This window comes from Rousettus aegyptiacus, unplaced genomic scaffold (genome assembly GCF_014176215.1).
Source record: "Rousettus aegyptiacus isolate mRouAeg1 unplaced genomic scaffold, mRouAeg1.p scaffold_m13_p_8, whole genome shotgun sequence".
Classification (NCBI taxonomy): Eukaryota; Metazoa; Chordata; class Mammalia; order Chiroptera; family Pteropodidae; genus Rousettus; species Rousettus aegyptiacus.
The window spans coordinates 15,995,917-16,015,424 of record NW_023416311.1 but is presented as its reverse complement, the minus strand read 5'-3'; positions in this window follow the sequence as shown (position 1 = coordinate 16,015,424).

The window sequence follows — 19,508 nt, the reverse complement described above, 5'->3', positions numbered from 1 at the left end:
CAGGGCCAGGATAGGGGGGCACTCCAGGGCAGGACATCCCTCCCTGTCCCTTGGTTTGCTCTCCTGTTAAATGGAGACAGAAATGAGGCCATGTCAGAGTCGTTGTAGGGACCACGTGGATGGTGTTCGGAGTTTCCCACTCAGAGACCAGGCCCGGAATCCTGAGGGTGTCAAGGATCCTGCAGGGAGCCACGTATGTCGAAAGTGGGGTCGCAATGCTGCGGGTGAACTGAGCCAGGACATGTGAGGGTCCTGAAATCTCCAGTGGGTTCCTGGAGAAGGCCCTCGGGGATCCAGAAGGACCTGGGTTCCTCCCAACCGTGCCCCCATAATGGGTGACATCAGACCCTTTGGAGCCTGGAAGGGGTGGCCTGAGCTCCAACTTCGCTTCCTCGAGCCGGTTTAATGAGGGCAGGTCCCCTTCCCTGTGTGGTTGTCACAGGTTCAGCGTAGGCTCCACACACAAAGATGGCGCAAGTGTCACCCCTGTTTATCACCGGGTCAAACATGGCGCACACACTTTTGAGTCGAGGCTCTGGGCCAGGCGCTGGTGAGATAAGTTGTGTGCCGAGAAGCTGGGTCCTGGTGGGTCACCAGGCAAACTCCTCCTGTCTCAGTTCCCCACATCTAAGAGGGAATTGCTGACCGAAAGGGACCCTCCCACCCAGCCTGCGATTTGGGTGGGTGGGGACAGGAATGTCCCAGCCCCTCCTATAGGGCTATAATCAGCTCAGTAATCAAAGGTCAAATAGAGGACAGTTAGGAAGGGCTGCCTCAAGTTGAAAAGCTGATGCTGTGCCCATCTGATTTGTTGTAAAGACCACAGGACCCTGAGATGGGTGTGGGACAGGGACTCTGGGGAGGTTGGTTGGTGAGTCCAGTCACATGCCTGAGCTGTCTCTGCCAGGTTCAGTCTGGCCTTTGAGCTGAGATCCTCCTGAGGGACCCCTAAGACCAGGCTTCCAGAGGACAGGGGAGGGGCCAGTGTGCCCACAGGAACTAGGGAGGGCTTCCTGAAGGGGAGAGCACTAACCATCATCCTGCCTGGGTGAGGAGAAGCCTCAGGTTTGCAGTTAGGATACCTGGGGTCAGGAGTTCCCTGTCCTGGTCTGACTGTACACCCCTGAGCCAGCCTCTCACTACCTGGGCCGTAGGGTCCACATGGGGGGCAAATGGTGATCACAAGCCTTCCCTTCAGGGTGTGAAGATGGGGCAGGTAGGGCCTGCCAGTGGAGTTTAGCCTTCAGCTCCTCCTCTATCCTCCCTTCCTCACTCCTGGGTCTGCCCTGTCCTCTCCCCAGCTGGGGTGTGGGTCGAGATTGATTGCTAAGGGATGGCGCAATGTTGTATAATTTGACTGTGGAAGTGGTTATGTTACTGTATGCATTTTTCCAACACGGATTGTGGGATTAAAATTGGCGATATTTAATTACGTGCATATTCATGTTATATCACAATAAAGCTAATTTTTTTAAAAATTTAAATTATAGAAGTCATTTTCTAAAGATATTTGTCTTATGCTCTCTGAATACCAACCACTTCTTCTCCCAGAAAAATGGTTAATTTACTGTGGTCAAGCTTTGAGCACATACCTTCAGCCAATGAATATTCCCAAAGCCTGTGGTTGTATTTCCCACTATATGATCCTAGGCCAGAGAGCAAATCTTCCTGAACCTCTCAGTGAATCTCACCTATGAAAGCGCTGCTTCTTTGGAGTGTGGTGGATGAGTGTGCCCGCGTACAAAGGGTCTGGAGCAGTGAGCAGTCCTCACACTGGTGGATGTCCCTTTCTTCTTCTTAATTTCTAGACTTTCAGTCTTAGACTGGCCCTCTACAACCTTGGCCCCACCCAGAAGAAATCCTTCAGGGTGCTTAAGCCATCCTCACTACTCCCTCTGGCTTGCTCCTGGACTTCTCCCAGGCCACCCCCACCAGCCATCCTCATCTCCCCTTCCTTCCAGCCCTTGCCCAGCTCATAACAGCAATTTGCTCCCAAGAAGGGTGTGGCCAAGAAGATGGGAGACACTCACTTGCAGTGCCTATGCCTGCACCCTAATGATGACAGGTGACCTGAGTGACAGCAGTAGCAGTGTCTCAATGGGAGCCTGGTTCCACAGGCTGGATAAGGAGACCCCAGATCCCAAAGGGTGCAGGGTCAGAGACAAACTCTGGGCAAAGGGGAAGGCCTGGGGCTGGCTTTGCCCCCCATCTCCTCTGTTTGGGGAAGTGGTAACATGGGGGAATCCAGGTGTCTCATCTCCTGGCCAGATCTGTTTATATTAGGTGCATGAATGCAAGTGTGTAAGCACCTCCCTCTCCTACTCCTCCTCCCTCACCTTCTCTCATGCAGGCTCCCCTCTTGGACTGAATGAATTGTAGGGATTTGAGTTGCACTAAGAACACAGGGAGGAGGAGCTGGGGGTTCAGGCTAGATCCCCAGGAGCTAAGTTAGAGCATCTAGCCTGCCATCCTTGCATTAACAGGAAGATTGGGGACCAGGGGGGAAGGTACCTTTCTGAAGCCACACAGTAGACAGCGGGAGCAAAGGGATGGAGGTGCTCAGGATCCACAAGCTTCTGACCCAAGAACTACCTTCAGAGCACCCTCATTCTCACAGCTAATCAGCAAATGTTTGCACATGGGATGCCCAAGGTTAGGCTGGCTGTTCAACCATGTGTATCCTTGCCTCTCCACTACAATTTTTAGGTTTGGGGTCAGGGGGTATGGGGTCCCAGAGGGTCTTCAATAAAGATCCTAGAGATCCCATGATTGTGCTATGATTTTAGCAAACAGATAGCTACATTTGGAAAGAACTATGTAAGTGAATATGAGACTAACAGACATTCTTTACTATATTTTTTGGACAGCAGCTGACTATGAGTAACTGAAACTATGGATGGTGGGGACTACTGTACTGTAATTCGAAATAGGATACCCAAGAGAGAGGAAACCACGTGACTGTACAAAAACTTGTACATATTGGAGGGGAAAAAATGGCATAGATGATAGAGGCTCTGTTCATCCCTCTGGTGACCAAATCAAAGTTGTAATGGAAAAGGAGTGAGCAGTAAGGAAAAATCGCCTGGGATATAGATGAACAAGCCATACAATTAGGGAAAAATCCAAGAAAGCACCTTGCAATGGCAGAAGGTAAGATGGGGCGAGGACAAGGGCTACCCAGTCCGAAGCAGCTGAGTGAGAAGGAGGCTGTGGCAGCGGCCCAGCAGACGCCTCTTAAAGGTGCTGCGTCTGTGAGTGGATTTTTGCGGTGACGGAACTGCTCACTCTGAGCACCAGTGCCTATTCGGCTATGTGCAAGGGGCACCAGGGACTTACAGAGAGACATTGTCGGAGTGAGGGCCTAGGTGAGACTTACTCTATACAGAAGCACCAAAGCTATCCATTGTTCCCTGTTGAGCTTTCCCACTTCCCAGTGTGCCGACACAGCACCGCCATAGCCCTGACGTCATCAGACTGGATAACAGAGGTCTCTTCACCCAGAGGAGTCCCTGAAACCCTGCCTCCCCCAACTCACAGCCCCACCCAAGACACATCTAGGTATAGCCTCAGCAAGTCAGGTGCTCCTTGCTGAGTAGCGCCTATACTCACACTGGAGGCAGCTGGCCTCAGTTTCTGGTGTGGCCCTTTGAGGCAGCTATAAGCTAGCTCAGCATCTGTGGATTGCTTGCTGAATCTAAACAGGTGGCCCTGGAGAGGCAGAGGCTTGAGCTAAATTTGGCCTGCAGCGAAACCCCTCAGGACTGTGCCACTGGACACCTACTTCACAAATCCATACAAATAAGACCAGGAGACTTAGGAGCTTTGCTTAGTACATAGAAACATATGCAGAAAGGCAGCCAAAATGGGAAGACAAAGAAGCAGAAACCATATGAGAGAACAGAACAGAGATCCAGATATAATGGAGTCAAGTAATCTAACAGATGCAGAGTTCAAAACACTAGTTATAAAGATGCTCAATGAACTTTTGGAAAGTGTAGATAAATTCAGTGAGAACTTCAACAAAGAGATAAAAAACATAAAAATGGAAATGGAAATTATAAAAGGGAACCAGTCTGAAATGAAGAACACATTATCTGAGATGAGAAGTATATTAAATGGAATAAACAAAGGAATAAACAAAGCGAATAAAGAAAAGGATCAAATGCTCTATCCAGAGGATGGGAAAGGAATGGCAAGGAAAAAGAAGCTAAGACTATGAAAATAATTTAAGGAGCATATGGGACACTATTAAGGGTCAAAATATCCATCTGATTGGTGTACTTGAAGGAAAACAAGATGTTGAACAGCTGTTTTAAGAAATAATGATGGAAAACTTTCCTAACCTGGTAAAGGAAATGGACATAAAATCCCAGGAAGCTCAGAGAATCCCAAAAATCAGGGATCCAAAAGAGGCCCACACTAAGATACATCATAATTAAAATGCCACAGCTTATATACAAAGAAAGATTATTAAAAGCAGCAGGAGAAAAGCAGATAGTTACTTATAAAGGAACACCCATAAGACTGGCAGCCAATTTCTCAAAAGAAACTATGCAGGACAGAAGGGCTTGGCAAAAAATATTCGACAGGATGGAGATCCAGGATCTACACCCAAGAATACTTTATCCAGCAAAGCTATCATGTAGAGTTGAAGGACAGATAAAGAGCTTCCCGGACAAAAATAAGCTAAAGCAATTTATCACCACCAAGCCAGTATTACAGGAAATGTTAGAGGGACTTCTTTAAGAAGAAAAACATAAAAAAATAAAAATAAAAATAAAAGACCCTGTAAGAATCCAGGGAGGGGAGAGAGGCCTGCCCATGCCGAAATAGGCCACTGGAGCCAGGTGTACCCCCTGCAAAGGTCGCGGGGCAGTAGAGGGAAGATGAAACACAGACAGGAGATGAGCGGAGCCTGGAGGTTCCAACGGTCAACTCCAGAGCCGCAAGTCCCCACCTGAAGCCCCTTTCGGCCTTGTCTAGACTCAGGAACCTGGGGCCCCTAGTGCCCACCCCCCAAGATTTAGGAAGGTCCCCTTGGGCCCTCTTCCTAGTCTGTGCCTGGCAGAAGCATAGGAAATAAGTACAGAGGTGGTGAGAGCCCCAGCACCAACCCTCAAAACCCGACCCTTGGGCCACCTGAGCTGTGAGCCCAGACACATGGAGCCCACACACCCCCATCCTTTGCACCCTGGCCTGTGGAATCAGAGGATTCCAGCTGAAGGCCTGGGGACTCAGAGAGCCGAGGGCCCCTGGGCGGAGACCCCAGCTCACAGGAAAAGCGGCCCCATGTTGTCATCGCGGCCTGCAGTCAATCCGAGCTGCCCTCCTTTCCGGGCCGCTAATGGGAAGGAGTGGACGCACAGACGCGGAGGCCCGCGACCGCCTGCGACCAATCAGGAGTGGTCGGCGAGCGCTAGCCTGGGCTCCTTGGATGGTTCCCAGCGCACCCTAGCAGATTGCCCAGCTCAGCACCCAGGTTGCCAGCTGAACTTGGAATCCTGCACCAGCCCCTGGCGCTGGTGGAGGAGTCAGGCAGGACCGCTGACGTGAGCCATGCGAGAGAGGGGGAGAGGCATAGGAAGGGGGCGCTAGTGGCTTTGTGAGCATCAGGGGCCATGCGCCACACGGCTGCGGCTGCGGGTGAGGTTGGTGTTGGGAGTTTAGGATGAGCTATGCCTGGGGGCGCCAGGGTCTGAGCCGTGAGTGGCCTGGAGCAGGGCCAGCGTCACACGGTGTGAACAGGCCCCCTCCCTCCCCCTGCTCAGGAGGGCTCCTGTGCTAAGTCTTGAAAAGCATAATCCTTGTGTCTGAGGGAGGTCCCGGGTAAGGAAGGCCTGCTTCCCACTTGCCTGGCTGTGCTCTGGGCTCCGATTGGGGCTGGACCCCAGGCCAGGGGTGGGAGGTGGGGGGTGTTCCATGCCCTGGGGAGCCAGGAGAGAGAAATTCTAAAATAACGGGAAAAAGTTGTTTCCTGCCTTTTAGACAAGGGACCCTGCAAATTACATAGCTGACCCTGCCTAGGGGGAGTGTTAAGCTTCTGCTTTGAGAGCAGCCCTGGCCACACCTGCCCCCTCCCTACATACACAATCCCCACAACCCACACCCTTCCTCTCCCTGCAGACCCCCAGCATGCAGCGCACCCCGCGGGGTGTCTGCTGGGACAACTGTGGGTCCTGTAGCCCCTCCCTGAGGGTTCAAATGAACAGGCGGGAGGAGCGGGTTAAAGCATTTACTCTTTACAGGTAGGGGCTGACTTTCTAGGATCCCCCAACTTGTACTTCCATCCCGGCCCCAGCACTTTGCCTTAAACAGGTGCAAGTCAAACTGGCCATCCTCCCACATTCCTTCCCCTAAAGCCAGGACATGGGCTCCGGCTCTCTACTTGCCAGAGAGGGCTGGGATTGGAACAGGAAGCACAGCCTGGTGGGGTAGGTGGGAGGGAGAGGCAGGGACAGCAGGATAGGAGAGAGGGGTTGCACAGAAACAGGCAACTTGGGAGAAATAATACAAGAATGTCACATGGAGGCCTGGGGAGGCATCAGCTCCTGCAGAAATACCCCAGCAGAAGCACAGGATCCAGGGCTGGTAGGCAGAGACCTTGGGGTGTACCCCAAGGGGTGTACCCCAGGAGTCCAGGCTCAGCATAGCCCTGCTGAAGTTCACAATTACTGCCTGTACCAGCACCAGTCCTGGAGCTGACAGACCAGGGTCCCCTGAAATCTCTCTGAAAGAAGCAAGAATAACAAAGAGATCCAGTAGGACTCAGGTCAATGCTGCAGGAAGTGGGAGCTCTCACTGAGACTGAAGTCAGGGAGCATGGGGACCAATGGGGCTGAATGCTAGGGCAGGCCCTTTGGGGCTTTAAACAGCCAGGCTTGGTAGACAGGCCGGGTCTCCATCCTTGATCTGTTCCCCCCAACAGCCCTGCATATCAGCTGTATCAGCCTCCTTTCTGTTTTTACCAATTGAAGACTCTGAGACTCAGAGATGTCATGCAATTTGTTGAAAGTCACACAGCTAGTAAACAACAGGGCTGAGATTCAATCACTTTGTTATTATTCCAAGCCCGAGTGCTCCCTCCAATGCCTGCTGCCTCCCTTATGAGTCGCATGGCATCTTTGAGCCTGGATTCTGTCCCTCTGCCTTGCAGCACCTGCTCGTGTTCCCGTGACAGCCAGAGTCAGGATGACCCTGGACTCATTCTTACAAGAATTCATCAAACTCCAGCTCTGAGCCACCACTATTGTGTGTAGTGTTATTTGGGGATGAGACAGAGTCCCCAGCCTCATGCAGCCAGATCATAAGGTGCTGCCCCTGTCAACAGCCCAGTAACCAGTAACCTGCCTCGTGGACTCACTTAGGATTAGAGAGGTGACCTGGGAAGCCCTTTGCTAAGCACAGAGGAGGCACATCACAGATTCCCTGTGAACAAGGCTCTACTTTCTCACCCCCACTATACTAAAGGGGGAAATGAGGCTCAGAAGGGTCCAGTGGACCAGGCCCCTTGGTGGATTAGGGACAGAAGCACAGGCCAGAGGAGACTGACCTTGCAGAAGCCCTTTTGGCCTTGGAAGAAGCTGGCGCACAGCATCTCTTTGGTGATAGGCTCTAGGTCATAGAACCTGTGACAGCTCTGCAGGCCCGTGACATGTACATCTGCCTCCTGCAGCCTCTGGGGCTCAGGAGGGGCCACTGTGGGGCAGGATGGACAGTCAGGGTAGGACAAGGGATGGTGTCTTAGGGACCCCTTGGGGACCACTGTGCAGTGTGTTTGGCTCTGCCTGCTCTCTGTGAAATAGACAGGAGCAGCAGGGGTCCAATGGGTTCCCTCCTTGGGGTGGGGCAGTTCATATGTGGACAGTGAGGCAGATGCCTGTCCAAAGCAGGCCCAGGTGGTACAGAACAAGGCCTGGGCCAGGCCTGTGGGGGTGGGGTCAGGGACACAGAGAAGACTGGGGTGGCTCATGCACCCCGGCAGTGCCTTCTGCTCTGCATCGGGGCATCTCCCTCTGGCCCTGAACCCCAGCCCCTCACCCACCATTCTGCCCGACGTCCCCTCAGCCGGTCAGCCATCGGAGGGTGCCCTCGCGGAAGCGGGAGCTGGGCCAGGCCAGAGACTGATCTGACGGGGAGAAGGGCGCGGGGGTGCCAGCTTCAGCAGGGCCATGTCCCTGCCCTACGGTGCATTCCTTTTGAAGGACGGGTGCCAGGTGACACAACTGCCACAGAAGCGGAGTCCCGGGCATTGCTGTACAGGACGGACTCTCCCAGCCGGACAGTCAGGCCCTGTGGATTCACAGAGCTGTTCAGGAAGCAGGAGGGAAATGACGGGCTATGAGGACAGAGTCCGATGGTATGGGCCACACCCAGACTGGCTGTTGGTGGAAGAGGGCAGTGGGCTGGGTGCTTCCTTCAGTCCCATGAGGATCCTCTGCTCAGCCCTGGCCCACTGAGGCAGATCTGGGCATGGGAAACATAGTGCCAGCCATGCTGTGTGTCCTTGTTCCTGAGAAATGCAGTATGGCCGGGGAGAAAGCATAAAAGTCCAGCTTCGTGTGATAAGACGCTTTATCCTTTCACTATCGAGAGCCCTCCAGGGGCAGGGCCTGTGCTGCTGAGGGACAGAGTGGACAGAGCCCTGATCTTTCTGGCCAGATAGATGGCCGGGGAGGCAGTGCTGAGCCTGAGAGGACAAAGCCAGTGATGGGTTGCTTATTACACAGCCTGAGGCAAATTACTTACCTCTCTATGCCTCATTTTCCCCATCTGGAAAGTGGGAGTGATAATATGGACCTACAACAGGAGCTTGTCATGAGTAAAACATAACCCACAGAGTGTGCTTGGAACAATGCATGCCTGCAGGAAGCCCTACTAACTATCGATCATTATTTCCAGAACTTTCTACCAGGAACATTCCAGAAAAATCTTGACACCAACTTAATTGTGAAAGGTTTATTTACTCCAAATTACACTTAGGATCAGCTGATAATATATTAATTATTACACCTCTTCAGGTTAAGCTGGCATTGTAGTTCAGTCTTGAGAGTGAGTATCCTTGGTTGAGAATTATCTTTGTGTGGAATGCAGCACTGAATTGCTTTATGATGGTTTTGTTTTGTTTTTAGTTTTCAAATATTGTCAAAGGGCATTTACTCTTTAAAATTTTTCTGCTTTCGTGTACACAAATGTTTACAACATTTGACTATTATTCCTAATAGTCAAAAGGCAGAAACAACCCAAATAGTCCATTGATGGGTGACTAGATAGGCAAAATGTGGGCCATCCATTCAATAGAATATTATTCAGCCATAAAAGGAAGAAAGTGCTGAGACATGCTACAACGTGGATGAACCTTGAGAAGGTTATGCTAGGTGAAATAAGGCAGACACAAAAGAACAAATACTGTATGATTTCACTCGTATGTGGTCTCTAGAGTCATTAAATTAAAAGAGACAGGAAGTAGAAAGGTGGTTGCCAGGGCCTGAGGGAAGGAAGAATGGGGAGTTAGTGTTTAATGAGTATTAGAGTTTCGGTTTTACAAAATGGAAAGTTATGGGGATAAATGGTGGTTGCACAACAGTGTGAGTATATTTAATGCCGCTGAACTGTGTACTTAAAAATGGTTGAGATGGTAAATTTTATGTTATGCATATTTAACCACAATAAAAACAATTGGGAAAAAAGTCTCTACTTGGAAAAAAAAAGTCTCTACTTGTAAGTATTGTCAAATAATTAAAATTCAGTTTTTTCCTGGTTTGAAGAAAATGGCCAGGGTCTGAGGCAAATTCCTGAGGAGAGAATGAGGTGCTAGAGCGACTTCAGCCCTCAGAAACCTGAGCCACCTGCTGGGGTTATAAAGGGCTAAGGCCTGTGAGGATCAGGGCTGTTCTGGGTGCAGCTACTCTCTTTCCCTTCCAGCTGCCCTGGGAATCTCACAGCCTGGGGCCTCCATGAGTGTGGGAAGCAGAGCTTACCTGGAGATGCACTAGGTGGCACTCAGCACCCACTGGTGGCTGACGAGGCTGGCTGCACAAACATGCTGGCTCCACTCTCTGAGGCTGACCTGCCAGGGCTGCTGCCAGGGGATGCCACCATGCCCCCGGTGACGCAGGCCTCAGGATTAAAGCCATTCACTAACAGAGACACCAGACTCAGCCAGCCCAGCAAGCTCCCCACCAAGTGGGGCCTAGAAAAAGAGGCTCTCCGCCCACCTCTACCTTTAGAGTCTATCACCTGTGGTCGACTTTCTGAACCACAAACAGTGCTGCCCAGTGGACCTTTCTATGATGATAGGTGTCCTCTGACCTGCTGTCCAATGCAGTAGCCACTGGCCTCATGTGCCCACTGAGCTCTTGAAATGTCTTCGTGCAACTGAGAAGCTGAATTTTTAATCTTATTTAATTTAAATTAACTTAAATGTAAGTGGTTCCTGTGTGTGATAGGTGGCTCCCAGGCTGCAGAATGAGGCCAACTTTCAATCTTCACTAGTAAGTACGATCTCCTTCACTGTTATTTTGAAGTATACATGGGTGAAACACGGGAAAGCCTTGAATGTGGTTTCTGGCATGTAGGGGTGTTAGAACATCTTAGTTCCTCGCTTTGGGTCTCAGTTTCCTCCTGGGTTGTGCACAATGGGAAGGACTTTGAAAGTTATAAAGGGTACATGAGTGTGACATTACAAAACTCCAAGAACGAATTGGATTAAATGTGATCACTGCCACCCCAGACCTGTCTCCTGGGGGACAGAGTTGTGCAGGAAGGAGCCCAGGACAGACCTTGGAATGGGGAGTTGGGTACAGAAGGACCCCTATATCCCTGCCAGAGACCTGCCTCATTTAAAAGGGGCCACGGGCTGTGTCTAGAGGGTGGACTTCTGGGTTCTCAGGCACCCCGGCCTCAAGACTTACCCCTTTCTCCCAGGAAGGGAAGGATGAGGAGCACTAGAGTGAGCCACATCTGCCAGCAGAGAAGAGCAGAGGGTGTTGGAGTCCCAGCATCCAAGCCTTTCCCCATGGCCATGGCCAGGAAATGCTGTTACTACCCACGCTGGGGTTCCTTCACCCAGGTATCCCCCACTATAAAGACCAGGGACACTGGAGAAAGCACGAACCTGGATGCCACCCCACACACAGGCTCAGAGCTAGCTCTGTCCCTGCAACCTCACCTGGTGGGGGTCCACGCCACTCCAGTCCCAGGAATAACCACAATGGGAGGCCTGGGCAGGTCAGAAGGTGGAGGCCTGCCCTTCCTGCTCTCCAAAGACATCTTCACCTGGAGAAACATCTGCTAAGGGCTCAGCAGGGACTCCAGGTTCTCTTTGCACCTTTGTGCCATCTGCCCCTGGTATGGCACTGGGTTGGAGCTGCACCCAGATCTACCCACTTAGCCTCCTACCTGTGCCCATCCTCTAGAGGTCTCAGAGGCATGGAGGCAGGGAAGGAAGCCACCGGCTCCTGGGGTGGGGGCTATGCCTAGAGACCTGGAAGTTTGTATAGTGATGTCAGGGTGGGGGTCAAGTAAATGGATGGATTTGGGGGATATGAGGTTCTCCAGGTACTGGCAGCCAGCCACAGTGATTGCTTGATTTTTGATGTTCTAGGAATGCTCTTTATTCCCTCACTGCCCAGCCAGGCTGTAGATAAGGAAGGTGAGCCCCAACCTACCACCTGGGCCCTGCCATAAGCTGAGAGCCTGTCTGGTCAAGGCTCCAGGTTGGGGTCCGCTGTCTAGCTCAGGACTGCACATTCTAGTCCTGACTCCTCCCTTGGCTCCCCACTCCTGGGCAGCTGCAGGTAAATCTGTCCTGGTCTGGGTTTAGCTCACATTAGGACCAAGCTCTGTCTCCTTTACCAGAAAGTGATCATAGAGTCCCCTGAGCAGGAGACACTACCCTGGCCACCTCACACTTCCTCCCCTAGAGACTGTCACCTCTGGTCAGTGGTGGGGACCCCCTGGCAGGCATAGCCTTCCCCTGCTTCCTCTCTCAGCGGAGCTGTTCAGGTGTCGTGATTTCTGTGACTTGGGCTCTGACTAGAGGGGCTCCCAGCCCAGCCTCCATCTCCTCACCAGGCTCAGAGTCAAGCCTCCTGAGGAATGCAAGACCATGCGGTCAGGCCTCAGGGAATTGGGTGGAAACTGAGGCCAGAATCCCTGACTGCATGTCACTTTAAACAGTTGCCTAATCCAGGTGCAGAGCAGACAGGAAGGAGGAGGGCCAGAAAGTTCCAGGAGGTTCCAGAAGCCACCTGGCCCTGGAAAATGCCCCTGTGGACTCTGGCCAGGGCCTTGCTGGGCTACCCTTTACATGCAGTAAATGTGTGCCAGGGACTCTGTGTGTGTGTCGGGGGGGGGAGAGGTAAAATACACACAACATAAATTTACTATTGTAATCATATAAGTGTATAATTCAGTGTCATTTAGCACATTCACAATGCTGTGCAACCATCATGGCCATCTACCTCCAGGGATTTTTCTATCTTCCCTGAAACAGAAAACTGTCCCCATTAGCAGTCACCTACTCACCCCAACCACAAGGGTGTTTGGATGTGAGTGTTTTAATGACATTTTGTAAGCACATTTTCTATAGTTTAAAAACCTAATCAGAACATTTTTTTCTTGGAGGCTTCCAGTCAAGATGACAGAGTAGGTAAGTGCTGTGCTCGCTTCCTCTAACAACCACATCAAAATTATAACTAAACTACACAACAGCCATCAGAGAAAGTCACCTGAAATCTAGCTGAACAGAAGTCCTACAACTGGGGACACATAGAAGAAGAGGGCACCTTGAGACTAGGTAGAAGGGACAGAGATGCTAAATGGGCTGGTCCCACACCTGCGTATGGCAACTGAGAATCAGGAGAAATATCTCAACTGTGGAGGACCCCTTGAGGAGCAAGGAGTCCCAGCTCCACCCCAGGCTCCCCAGCCCAGGGCTCCAGTGCCAGAAGAGAAGTCCCCACAACTTCTGGCTGCCGAAACCAGCGGAAATTGTGGCTAGGTGAGACAGAAGGCTGCAGGGCTTTCTTCTTAAGGGGCCTTATTCACTGATGAACTTATTCACTGATAGACTCACTCACTCTGGGCTCCAGTGCTGGGGCAGCAGCTTGAAAGAGACACACAAGGAGGAACTGAGTTGTCTGGCTTCAGGGAGAGCGCTGGAGGGGCAGCTTCTCCCAGACAGAAGTGTGGGCAGAGGTCATTGTTCCTTCATTGAGTCCTCCCCAACCTGGCAGGCAGGTACCATATCTGAGTCTCAATCAACTTGGTTATCACTGGTCACCCCACCCTAGGGATTCCCTGAGACCCCGCCCCTCTCAACATATGGATCCACTCAAGCCACTTCCAGTGGATTTTCCTTACGAATGGCCTGTCTTGGCTCATGCTGCAGACTTTCCTAAAATCTCTCAAAGGTCCACAAAACCTAAACAAGTGGCATCTGGCCTCGGGCATGCCCTGTACCTCTTGCTTAGCAGCCCCAAGCCCGACACTAGTGACAGCCAGCCTCGATTTGAAGCTTAGCCTCTCAAGGCACTTCCAAGGCCTGTGTGGTGATGGCCATCTGCATATTTCTTGGTGGCTCATGTCAGGTGGCCCTGGGCAGGGCACAGGCTTCAGTTGAACTTGGCCTGTGGCAGGAACCCTCTAAGTAGGACCGGGCCTGCATGCCCAGTGCCAGCTTCGGACTGAGCCAGACCACTACCTAGTGTCACATCTGAGGATAATACACCCAAAGGGTATACAAAACAGGCATCAGAGCCCTGCTAAAGTGAGTCTTGCTCTGTAGGGTCAGCCCCCGCACAACGGCAAATCCACTGGTCACAGCCAGTCCTCACGAACAACCAGCCTGAGGGTCAAGCCCTCCCGTTGATGCGCAAACAGTAACCAAGGTTCAACTACAACAGGAGGGCACACACAGTCCATACAAGGGATATAACTGGAGCACCTGGCTCAGGTGACCAGGGAAGACTGTGCCACTGGGACCCACAGCATACCTACTACATAAGGCCACTCTACTAAGGCTGGGAGGCATAGCAGCCCTACCTAGTACATATATACAAACACAACTAGGCAGTCAAAATGGGAAGAAAGAGAAACATGTCCCCAGTGAAGGAACAGAACAAAGTTCCAGAAAAAGAACTAAACAAAATGGAGACAAGCAATCTATCAGGTGCAGAGTTCAAAACACTTATAAAAATGCTGAACGAACAGGGAAGAAGTGAATGAATTCAATGAGAACTTTTAGCAAAGAGATAGAACATAAAAATGGAGATAGAAAACATAATAAATAACCAGTCAGAAATGAAGAACATAATAACCGAAATGAACACCGTAGGAGGAATTAAGAGTAGATTAGGTGAAGCAGAGGATTAAAGCAGTGGTTTAGAAGATAAGGTAGTAGAAAACACCCAAATCAGAAGAGCAACAAGAAAAATGAATATAAAAAATGAGGGTAGTTTAAGGAGCCTCTGGGACAACATCAAGTGTACCAATATTCACATCATAAGGGTATCAAAAAGAGAAGAGAGGGAGCAAGCATTTGAAAGCCTATTTCAATAAATGACTGAAAAAAATCAATAAGAAACAAAAATAATGACTGAATACTTCCCTAACCTCAATGAACCTAAGTAAAAAAAAAAAAAAAAAAAAAAAAAAATAGACATAAAAGCCCAGGAAGCACAGAGAGTCCCAAACAAGATAAACCCAAAAAGGCCCACACCAAGACATGTCATAATTAAAATGTCAAAGGTTAAAGACAAAGAGACAATCTTAAAAGCAGCAAGAAAAAAAGCAATTAATTGCCTACAATGGAGCTCCCATAAGACTTTAAGCTTATTTCTCAACAGAAACTTTTTATGCCAGAAAGGATTGGCAGGAAATATTCAAAAGGATAAAATGCATTTTCCTACAACCATGATTACTTTACCCAGTAAAACTATCAGTTGGAATTGAAGGCAAATAAAGAGCTTCCCAGACAAGAAGAAGCTGAAGGAGTTCATCATCACCAAGCCAGTATTATAGGAAATGTCAGAGGGACTTAAGAAGAAAAAAAGAAAAAATATATGAATAAAATGCCATAACTGCATATCTAGCAACAGCTACTTTAAATGTAAATGGATTAAATGTGCCAATCAAAAGAGAGTGGCTGAATGGATAAGAATACAAGACCCTTACATGTGCTGCCTACGAGAGACTCATTTCAGATCAAAAGACACACAAAAACCAAAAGTAAAGGATGAAAATAGACATTTCATGAAAATGGAAACAAACAAAAAACATCTGGGGTAGCAATACCTATAACAGACAAAATGTACTTTAAAACAAAGCCTATAATAAGAGACAAAGAAGGACCCAGTTATCCCACTTCTGGGTATTTATCTGAAGAAACCCAAAATACTACTTCAAAGGGGTATGTGAATCCATATGTTCACTGCATCATCATTTACAGTGATCAAGATATGGAGGCATCCTGGGTGTCCATCAATGGATGAACGGATAAAGAAGAGTGGCGTGTGTGTATACACACACACACACACACACACACACACGCACGCACATACATACACAATGGAACATCACTCAGCCATAAAAAAAGAATGAAATCTGGCCATCTGTAACAACATGGACGGACACAGAGGGTATTGTGCTGAGTGGAGTAAGTCAGACAGAAAAGACAAATGTCATATGTGGAATCTAGAGAACAAGATAAACAAACAAACAACAGAAATAAGCTCATAGACTCAGAGAACATTTTTGATGGTTGTCAGATTGGAGAGTGGGGGAATAGGGGAGGGAAGAGGGGATTACTAGGTACAAATTGGTAGTTACAAAATAGTCTTAGGAATGTAGAGTATATCATGGGGAATATAGTCAGTAGTATTATAATAACTATGTATGGTGTCAGATGGGTACTGGATTTATTGGAGCGATCACTTCATAAGGTAAATGAATGTCTAATCACCTGAAACTAATATAATATTGTAAGTCAACTATAATTGAAAAAATTAGAATATAAAAATTAAAAAGGAAAAAGGAAAAAAGAGACTTTCTCTTGTCTTCATGATGAAAGTAATTACTTTTTTTCTGATTACAAACATGATAGATTTCAAAAGAGAAGATAGAGGTATTTGGAACGTTACAGAGAAGAAACTAAAACCACCCCAAGTCCTATCACCTAGTGCTGCCCACTCTTGGTCCTGATTCTCTGCTATAATCAAGGATGTTGTAACAAACATCTTGAATCTTCATCTTTGAATGTTTGTCACTAAACTGGCAAATGGACATGGTCCAAATCCAGGAAGTTTCTGCCCAGGAGAAGCTGCCCAGGCACTGACAAATGTCGCTCTCTTGGGGCGCAGGGCCTGCATCTCTTCTTATCCCCTGAGCAGAGATGAGAGGCGGCCAGCTCCACGCAGAACAGCACTGAGGTCCAGGGCACTCCCCACCCCGTGTGCAAACCCCAGCTTCATCTCAGATGAGGTTTTGGCGCATTTCTATATGGCACACTCACACACTGAGAGATAAATCCAGCCATTCTAATTTCCACCTAGGCAGTCACTCATTCATTCATTCATTCATTCATTCATTTCTGTAAAAAAAAAAAAAATCTAGTTCTACTGGATGCCCAGACCTGTGGAAATTACAGACCTATAGTACAAAAACAGAGCCTTCCTGGGATTCAAGCCAGTAGTTCTTCTGGACCATTGGCAAGGCTGGAAAGGCTGTGACCTATATCCCTGGAGCCAGTTCCCTCACACCCCAGCCAAGGGGATGAAAGAGATGCAGGCTGTGCCCCTCAAGAGGAAGAAACATGTCTGCCAGTGCCCGAAATGCTTCCCCAGGGCAGCTGCCATGCCTGCTCTGGGGCAGTCCAGGAAAGCACACTCACGCCTGGCCTCCTCTCGCCACTTCTTAAATCCTAGCCCACCCTCACCCTCTGTTCAAACATCACCTCTATTGAGACAACTCCCTGATTCTTTTCTCAGTCTCTAGCCTGACAAATAGCTGCCTGAGGGGTAGTTTCCTCCCAGATGCTCCCCAGACATCTAAACCTCATGCCTAACCAGAGAAGGCACCCTAGGAGGGTCAGTGAAGGCTCTCACTGAATGCTACCCAAGCGAGTCAACATTATCCTAGAGAAGAGGTATTTGCAACTTAATGAGGTCACTTTCACATGGCAACTGGTTGATTCAGAGAACAAACTCTGCCTCACGGAGAAGTTGGATGGATGGATGGATGGATGGATGGATGGATGGATGGATGGATTGCTTTAATCTTGGGACTCAGATAAATTCCCTTTGGAACTATCCACAGTATCACACGGTAAACTCCAGTACAGGAGGACAGAGCAAGGGACTGTGGCCCCAGTGGAACTGACACATCTGGAAGGGCATTGGCTCCAGCTCAGCCCTCTGCTCATCAGGGCTCCAGGACCCCCTCCCTCTGGAAAGCCACTTTGCCTATGGTCAGCCCATTCCACAAAGACTGGTCACACTCCGGTCACTCCTCAAGATTTTTAATCAGATAGAGATGGCATAGCAAGGCACTCTTGAGCCTTTGGGGCGTCTCATTCCTGCACTTCCCCACAACTCCTTGCCTACTGCATTTAACAGCAGTCAAAGAATCCTAGACACTGAGAAAGCCAGAAGAGAATGTGGGGCTGGATCCAGGGACTGTCCACAGAGGCTGAAGCAGCCAGCCCCGGCAGGAGAAAGATGACAACTCCTCTGGGCTGGCCCAGGGGGAAGGTCAGCAGGGCTATTCAAGGACACCTCCAGATGTGCTGTGTGATCCAGGGCACGTAGGTCTGAACATGCATGTAGACCCCATATTACACAGGGTTCAGTCATAGCCTCAGATGACCACTCAACCCAAGGTCCAAGAACCTCTCACACTGTAGACCAGAGGGCCATCAGAGTTGCCCTGAGGAAAGAAAGGGGTGCTGAGCACAGCCGATGGTCAGCAAAGGCTGAGTGGGGGGTGGAGACATGACGGGACTCACATAGCAGGAGCCCTGGCCTTCACTCCCGGCACACAGCATGTCGTTCTGGGTGATCCTCCTGTTGCCATGGCAGTACCTGGAGGCGTACTGCTGGTCACAGACCTTGTTCTCCACCACCTGCATGGCCACCGTAGTCAGGAGGGTGCCTACGGTGACTCCACACACCCATCTACCCAACCAGCCCAGTCCTGGGTGTAGCAGATGGCCCTGGGCCTCTTACGCTGCCCTGTCCGTGAGCCTCCCCTTCTATGCTGGGACTCAGCCCTGGGGGACCCCAGGATGCAGGAGGGCCCCTGTCTACCTCTAAATTCCTAAGGCTCTATCAACAAATTCTGTCTTTACTTGGAAGGGCTAGGAAGGAAATGGAGAGATTAGTTTTTCTGTTTTTTCCTAAAATATCTTAAGTTGGAAAAAATAAGAATAAGCATTTCTCCATCACGGTATTGAGTTCCGAGCTTAGTCTTGCCATCAGCAAATCATGGAGCCTCCAGCCTCAGTCGTCTAACCTCCCGAGTGGAGCACACGACGCTGCTGGAAGGTGACGCAGAGGCGCCAGCACATGAGCACGCCACGTCTTCCATCTCTAGAACCTGCGGCCACCTGCCTGCCAGGAGCTCCTAAAGTGACAGGTTTTGGTAATGCCTCACCTGGCCCCTGACATGCATACGATGATGCATCCTGACAGTGAGTCAGCCAGTCGCCCAGCACTGGTGCCCTGGGGTGACCTCAAGAGAGGTGGATGATAACTGGACCAGCCTGACGTTAGCAGCGCATCCCACAGAGTCAGACAGCAGGGTGATGTACGCACCCAGATCGGCAAAGACATATTTGGGATGGACAAGGATGCAGTTCACGTTCAGCAGTGTCCTGCCCCCGTAGAGACACACATGTTCCCAGAGTGGATACGGTAGGCTGATAGGCAGCACCCTTCCTGGGGCCAGAGAGCATCCACAGAAGCGGGTCCTGCTCAGGCCAGACTCCCATGCACCATGGGGAGGAGCTCAGCAATTCCAGGCAGAATCCCACCTTGAGTCTCCATGCCCCCCAAGTCACCCTCACATCCCACCCAAACTGGATGGCAGCCAAAGGGACTCCCCGGGACACAGCAGGCAACAGTCAGCACCCACTGAGAATGGATGAGGGAACCCCAACAGATGTGCATCCATGAGGCCCAGTGATAACTGTAGATCCTCAGGCTGACCTACCATGGCCACTTCCTCTGGGGGACACTGTCACTCCCAATATCCAACAGCCCCTTCTTGGGTATGGGTGCTAAGGAAGCAATGTGAGGGGTCAGGAAGACCAAACCTCCAAGCTCCAGAGCTCAGGCCTGCTGCCCACACTCGGGCCTTCCCAGAGCTGCAGAAATTGCTGGTCATGCACAGGTGGGATGCCAAACCCCTAGCCCTCAGGGCTGGAGCCTAGATAGGGGGTCACAGGGGCCTCTGCAGAAGGGAGGTGATCACATGAGGTCAGGACTCTCATGGGATCCCAACAGTGGAGCTCC